The following is a 6,919-nucleotide window of genomic DNA, read 5'->3' as shown; positions in this document are numbered from 1 at the left end:
CTATCGAGGTTTTAGCAGCAGGGGATAAAAGGGAAAGCTGGGCCCAGATTAAACCGGAGCTGTGCGAGCCGGGAAGCGCGGCGGCCGTGGCCAGGTCCCTAAGCCAATTCCCGGCCGTGGCCTCCCGGCTGAATCCATGCCGGGAGAGAGGAGCTTTGTTCTGGATGCAGGAGGTCTGTGCCTCAGGTACGTGCTCGCTCCCCGCTTCGCTCCCGACCCCCTCCGCAGCAGCTCCCGTCTCATCCCTGGATTTTCTCCCGGGGTGCTTCCAGCCCACGCGGTTCCTGCCGGTTGCTCACTCTGCCGGTCCTGCCAAGAGCCCGTGCTTGGGGAATGCTGGAGCTGCTCCAGTTTCCCCGGAGCCTGCATCTTCAGCTGCCTCCTCGTGACATCCTCCTCCCTCCCCACGCCTGGCATCCCCTCCGGGTACGGCTCGCCAGCCCTGGATGACTCTGGATCTCCGGGAGGGAGTTTCTTCTCCGCTCCCAGTTGCTCCCGGTTGCCACTTCCAGCTCTGGCAGGGCAGAACCCTGCAGCCCCTTTCTGGGGCAGCTCCCGAGCCAGGCTGGGAGCAGCCCTTTCCCCCTCCCGGGCCAGAAGGGACGGGGGCAGGAGGGGACAGGTGGCCTGGTTGCTCCGTTAGCACGGAGCCAGGGTGACGTGTCACCTGCGTTAGCAGACCCTGGCACTCTGTGACCCAGAAAGCTGCTTCCTCCCCCTCCCTGCTGAAAGGGGAGCCCAGCTGGTGTTTGCAGGAGCAGCTCCTGAAGGGAGCCAGCAGAGCCGCTCCGGGCTCTCCAGCCAAAGCTTTTCTTGTGGCCAGTGTTTGCACAACACGTCCCTTGTCCCTGCGGTTCCTCTGGCGCCTGGGAAGAATCAGCTCTCCCTGCCCTTCCCCCAGAGGGAATTTGGGAGGCTGTCCTCCATCCTCACCCCCCACCAGGGCTTCAGTGCCGGGGCAGGATGGAGCAGGAGGGTTGGGAAGCACGGGGAGAGGAGCAGCCCTGCTACCAAAGGGACACAGCCAGGCCTGGAAAGCAGCCAGTGACCACCTCAGGGGACAGCCAGGCACTGGCCAGCTCTGGAAGGACAATCTTCCCCCAGGGAAAGAAGGTGGCTCCATACCCGCCCACCCCCTGAGCCCATCCTCTTCCTCCCCTGGCCAGCTCTTGGTGAGTTTTGGCCACTTGCCCTGACGTGATGCTTAGCAAGGCACAGCTCAGAGCCTTGTGACAGGAATCAGGAGCTTCTGGAAGGGATGTGACCCTGGAAAGGGGGTGCTGAGCCCACTGGGCTGCTCCTGTTCCTGGCACTCCCTAACCCTGCTCACCCAGCAGTGACCAGAGGGGCTCCAGGCCATTCCCAGTCACCTCAAGATGGGCAAGCCCCCCTTTCTAAACATTAACAAAGGTTTTTCTTCGCTTGCCAGCCCTGGGGAGGACAGGAAGGGGTGTTTGACGCTGTGTTTGTGCCTATCAGGTGTCAGCAGAGCAGCTGGAGCTGTGCTGCACCCGCAGAACTAACCACAGGTATTTTAGCTGCCTGGTGTTTATGTTTCCCACCCCTTGCTGCAGCAAGACAATCACTTTCTGTCACTGTTGAAGCAACAACTGCTGCTCCAGGCCAGGCTAATTCCAGCCCTCGTGGGTTTGGGGCTGTTTGTTCTCACCCAGCAGCAGCACACAGGTAGTTCTGAAGACAGGCAGTAAAATAGCTCAAGGTGGAGGCAGGATTTGTGCTGCTCTGACTGGATTTGTGCTGCCAGGGAGCGATCCTTGGCTCTGTGGGATGCTGCGAGCTCTGAGTTTGGGATGGGATCTTGAAAGATCATGTTTGCCAGCCTCTGTTTCAGGGCTCATCTCTAACTCTTAGACTTTATAGCTGAACAGGGAAAAAAGTCCACATAAACCAATTAATTTGTCTGTTTTCCTGGGGGGAAAAAGGAGCTGTGGGTTGCAGCCTCTGCCCAGGACTGTGCCTGCAGCTGGAGCTGCAGCCTTGCCCCTGTGCCCCCCTCCCCGCTCCTGGAGCTCCGCAGTAACTCAGTTGTTTGACAAATCGGAGGAGTCAGATCGGGAAGGAAATCAGCGCTCCCCAGATTTCTGATTTTCATCAGACATGGCAGGACCAAACCAGCAGAAAGAGGAGCACAACCACCCGTTTCCTCTCCCTGCCGCCCCTCATGCCCATCCCAGCCAGGCTTGGTGGGGCTCTGATCCCATCGGAGACCTCCCAGACTCCTGGGATCGCTTCTCTCCCGATGCCTGGCTGAAGTTCCAAGTTTTCCTCCCCTCCCCTGCCTCCCGCACCCGGGGGTGTTTAATGTGCGGCCGGCGTTCCCCGCGGGCCGGCGCCCTGCATTGGAACCGCCTGAAAAGGAGCCTCTTAATTGCGGAGGAGGGGGAACATGGAAAAGCCTCTGGCTGCTGCTAATGCAGGCGAAGGCGGCTGCTCCGGAGGCTCAGCCTTCTCCCGGGCATCCTCCCAGCGGGGTGGGACCCGACCCGGAGCGCTCATCCTGGGAATGGTGAGGAACCCGCTGCCTCCTGCTGCTCTTCCCTCTGCCAGGCTGGGTTTGGGGCTGGGAAGGGGAAAAGATCCTCCCTGGAAGCTGCCCAAGGAGGAGCTGCTCCCAGAGGTTGATGTCTGTTGACATCAGGACCTCAGGGATGCTGATGGGTATTGCCAGAGCTGGGTGTACACGCTCGCTGGCCCTCGCAGGGCACTTGGTAGCCCTCAGGCTGCTTGTAGGGATGTTGGATGCCCGAGGGCTTTGCCTCCAGCTCAGGGCACTCCTTCCTCTCTCTCTCTGTCTGCTCTGGACTTTCTTGTGCAGCGGGGTGAGAGGAAAGCAGCGTTTCCTCATCACCCAAGAGCTCTGCCGGGCACGGCTGGGCTCGGAGGTTGGCTGGGAGGAGCCGGGGCTCCGCTAACCTCATTAGCCAGGTTCCCAGCCGAGCTCGCCAAACCCAAAGCCGGCCGGCTGGCACCTCCTGCAGCCCTGCTGCTGAGGGCATCCCCGCTGCCAGCCTCCGGCATCCAGGAGCGCTGCGAGGTGGGATGCGACAGCGGGCATCGCCCCTCCGCGCAGCGGGTAAGTGCCACCCCTCGGAGCCCCGGCTTGGTCCCTTTTTCCCCTTCCCAGCGCACCCTGTGAGTGTCCCCCGTGCCCCGGCGGCTCGGTCCCCGCTCCAGTGACGCCTGCCATGAGTGTCTGGGGGTTTTTGGAGCGTGAACTCGTCGGGATGCAAACATTTCTTTGGCCTGGTGCTGGCACACGGCAGCGAAGTTGGAGCAGCGAGCACCGGGAATCCCGCTGGAATGCTCACAGCGGGGAATTCTCTGCCCAAATTCTGGAGCTGGAATCTGGCCCTCAGCCGTGGGGAGGGGGCTGCTGTGTCCTGCAAGGGTTTGGCTACAGGGGGTGATCCCAGAGGATCAGATCCCAGAGGATCAGACCCCCTGTGCACGGAGCTGGGTGTCCCCAGCGTGACCCTCCTCTCTCCCTGAGTGGTGTGAGCCTCCAGCAGGTGCCAAAACCCACAGGATTTCCCTCAAAACAGATTTCTTGATATTTGGGCAGCCTCCAGGAGAGCTGCAAAGAGAGGGCCTGGGGAGGACTCCACTCCCCAGCCTTGAGGGGGTGGTCACAGCTCGGGCTGCCCCTTGGGAACTGATAAAAATACAGAATTAAAAGCAGAGAGAGCAAATTTTCACTTCCCCTTGCTGGCTGCTGCCGAGCCACCTCAGGGCTTCTTGGAAATGCAGAGGTCAGGCAGGGGGAGCAGAGGCTTTCCTTGGCTCTTTGTGTGGCCCAGAGCTTGGAAGAGCCAAAACGAGTCACTGACCCTCATCCCAATAAGCTTTTCCCAGCAGCTGTGGGAGGAGGAGTGAAGATTTCCCAATAAAGGGACTTCTTTCACAGAAAAAAAATTCAGCATCTTGAAAAAACGATGTCCCACAGTGGGAATCGTCCATCCAAAAGCTCTCGAGACATCAGGGATGCCCTAGAGGAGCAGGATGATGTGAATTCCAGCAGTGCATCCTGTCTCAGCCCGAGGGAGGCAGTGCTGGGAACATCCCTCTGTTTCCCGTGTGTGGACTCGGGATTTTCTCTGCAAGAACCAACCTAAAACCAACCCAATTCCTCCTGCTCACAACCTTCTCATCCCAAAATATTTTCAGCCTGGACTCCAGGAGTGGAGAAGCTGGGATGGGACCCCCTCAGCCAGCACCAGGCTCCTTCTCCACCCCCCCTAAAAAGTTCTTCCTGAACCTCATCGGAGCAGATTGAGTCACTGGAGTGCCGTGACATCACTCGTGGTTTTGCGAGCGAGCAGCCGCGTTTCCTGTGGTGCCCGGGCTGCTGTAGACACAGACACTCATGGAGAGATGTGAGCTTTTAGCTCCTGCTCCTTCCTCCCTCCCAGCATCACTTCCCTCAACCCTCACCTCTCTTTCCCAGCGCCAGCGGCGAGGGCCGGCGGCGGAGCTGGAGAGCTGGATCCCGCTGAGAGGATGAAAACATGGGGCTCAAGTTATCCTGCCTGAAAGGTGAGTTTGGGATGGGGGTTTGGGGTGCTGCTGCTCTCTGAAGGCATCTGAGGGATGGTTGTACCTGGAGCAGATTTAGGTGTGGGTGGGATTGGTGGAGTTTGGGAATGCGGTGGAATTTCTGAAGGCACATGGGTGACCTGTTGCACCTGGATCATCCCAAAGAGGGTTTTCCCAGCCTTATTTTCCCACTCCTGTGCTTGTCCTACACCCTTTGCACTGGAGAATCCATGGGCAGCCCTCATGAAATCAGGTGGGTTTCCCTGGAGGCAGGAAAGGGCTGCTCAGGGACAGGTGGATGGGACGGAGGGGTCAGCCCAGAGCTCAGCTCCCGGTCTCCAGGCTGACCCCAAGCATCCCTCACTGCTCCACTCTCCCCAGGGATGCTCCAACCAGGAGCTTCTTCCCCAACTTTAATTTTCTTAATGGATTTAGGCTGGGAATGGCGTCAGGGATGTCTGCACAGAGGCAAAGCGGGAGCTTTTAATGCTGCTGGCCTCGCAGGGCGAAGGCTGGGTATCGCATCTCCCATTAGCTCTGCATCCCTCTGACTCCTGGTAATCGCCCTTGGGGTCGTTAGGGATGGGGCTTAATGAAGATCCCTCTCTAGGGTGCAGGGCTGCCTCTTCCCTGGCTTTTCCCAAGCCCAGATTCTGTGGGATTCTGGTTGTGATGGGCACAGATGCATCACCCAAAAATGAGCTTTGCCTCCCCTCCGCATCAGGGATGTTGGGAGGGAGTGGTCGGGTGGGTTTGGGGTCTCACAATCCCCCCCATCCAACAGGGGATAACTGAAGAGGGGAAGCAAGCAGCCAGGGCACCCCAATCCTGCCCCAAATCCAGGACAGAGCCCCAAAATATTCCTCCATGCTTCCAGACCCCTCTGACGAGCTTGGAGTCTGGAATAAAAGAAAAGACCCTCCCCCTTTTCCAGCTCCCTTACATAAGGCAGGGCTTTATCCTTAATTAAAAAGAGATTAAAAATATCAGTGTCTGTCCCCTCCGGGCATTTTCCTGCTTGGGAAGAGCTGAAACCTCCCTGGATGCCGCCTGTGCCGCACGGGGCTTTTCTCCTGATTAAAAAAGCAGATTAAAGCGATCTGCTCCCCTCAGGGGGGCTGGGCTGGGCAGGTGGGAGTGAGAGGGAGGGATCCACCTATGAACCCCCCCAAAATCCAATGTGGATCTAAGGGAGGGGATGTGAGGACGCTGTGGATTCTCCGGTGGCTCGTAAAGAGCCGATGCCAAGGAGGGCGGGGAGCTGGGCGATGCTGCAGCCCGGTGCCTGAATCTCCTTTCATCCCCCCAAATTTCCCCAGGCTTGAAGATGTGTGTGAGCAGCGGGAACGGCAGCGACGGCGCCCCGAGAGCATCCTCGGGACAGAAGCACCTACACGTGCCCTCCATCATCGTCACACCTCCCACGCCCACGGGCACGGCGCTGTCCCGCGAGGGGCGGCGCGGGGAGGGCCCGGCACCCTGCAGCCAGTGCTGAGAGGGGACACGGGGGGACAGCCAGGCCGCCAGGACCTGGCCCCGCTCCGTCGGGATGGAGCCACAGCCTGCAGGGTGCGGCTGCCGCTCGCAGGGACACACGGGGGGTTTGGACTGGGGTTTGTCGCTTTTCCTAGCAGCGCCGCGGAGGGGGATCCCCCCACGGTGAATAAAACCCCTGCGGCTCCGCATCCCCCTTTCGGCTGTGTCAGCGCATGGGGTGTGGGTTGTGCCCCACAAAACACCCCAGCACACCCCCCCGGAGCTGCTTTCCTGCCCGTGGGTGGCCGAAAGTGGGGCCCCCACCTCCCCAGCAGGGATTGAAGAATCCATTTCAGCAAACAGCACCGGGAAAATGAACTCGGCGGTGTCACCTGCATCCCGCCGGATCGGCCGCATCCCGGGAGGGAGCCGGGGGCGACGCTTCCCGGAGAGCGGCGGCACCCGGAGCCGGCGGGAGAGGCGGGAGTGTGAAAGCAGATGGAAATTTAATTTTTTAATGACAGCAGCAGATGGCAAAAGACACGCGAGGGGAGGCGTAGCGTGAGGGAGACGCTCCTGGAGCGCCCAGCACGTGCCGGCGGCACCGGGGGCTGCTCCGGGAACGGGGGCTTGAGGACCCTCCTCGTGGTGGGGGTGGGTTGGGGGTCCCCAAGGCTTGGCTCCCACCCCAGGCTGGGGGAAAAGATCATCCCAAGGGTCGAGGTTGCTCTGTGAGTGGTCTCAGGGCTGAGCCTGAGGTGGTTTGGAAGAGGGACTGGGGAGAGGTGGATTTGTCTGGTGGGGGGGGGGGAAATCCATGGGGACTTGTAAATGGGATGCAGCCCCCCCAAATCATCCAGAAACCACTTGGCTGAGCGGGGTGTGGGGA

At 60.1% G+C, this 6,919-nt stretch overlaps 1 long non-coding RNA gene across 1 annotated transcript; it reads left to right on the top strand.

Moving 5' to 3' along the window:
• Positions 1 to 3,988: 3,988 nt before the first annotated feature.
• Positions 3,989 to 6,529, top strand: LOC107210050. The gene is made up of 2 exons (XR_001523821.3): positions 3,989 to 4,554; positions 5,874 to 6,529. It is a non-coding gene; the product is annotated as an uncharacterized LOC107210050 (long non-coding RNA).
• Positions 6,530 to 6,919: the final 390 nt, after the last annotated feature.

Source organism: Parus major, chromosome 11 (assembly GCF_001522545.3).
Source record: "Parus major isolate Abel chromosome 11, Parus_major1.1, whole genome shotgun sequence".
Classification (NCBI taxonomy): Eukaryota; Metazoa; Chordata; class Aves; order Passeriformes; family Paridae; genus Parus; species Parus major.
The sequence above is the reverse complement of the archived record's forward strand: the minus strand, read 5'-3'. Positions and strand labels throughout refer to the sequence as shown.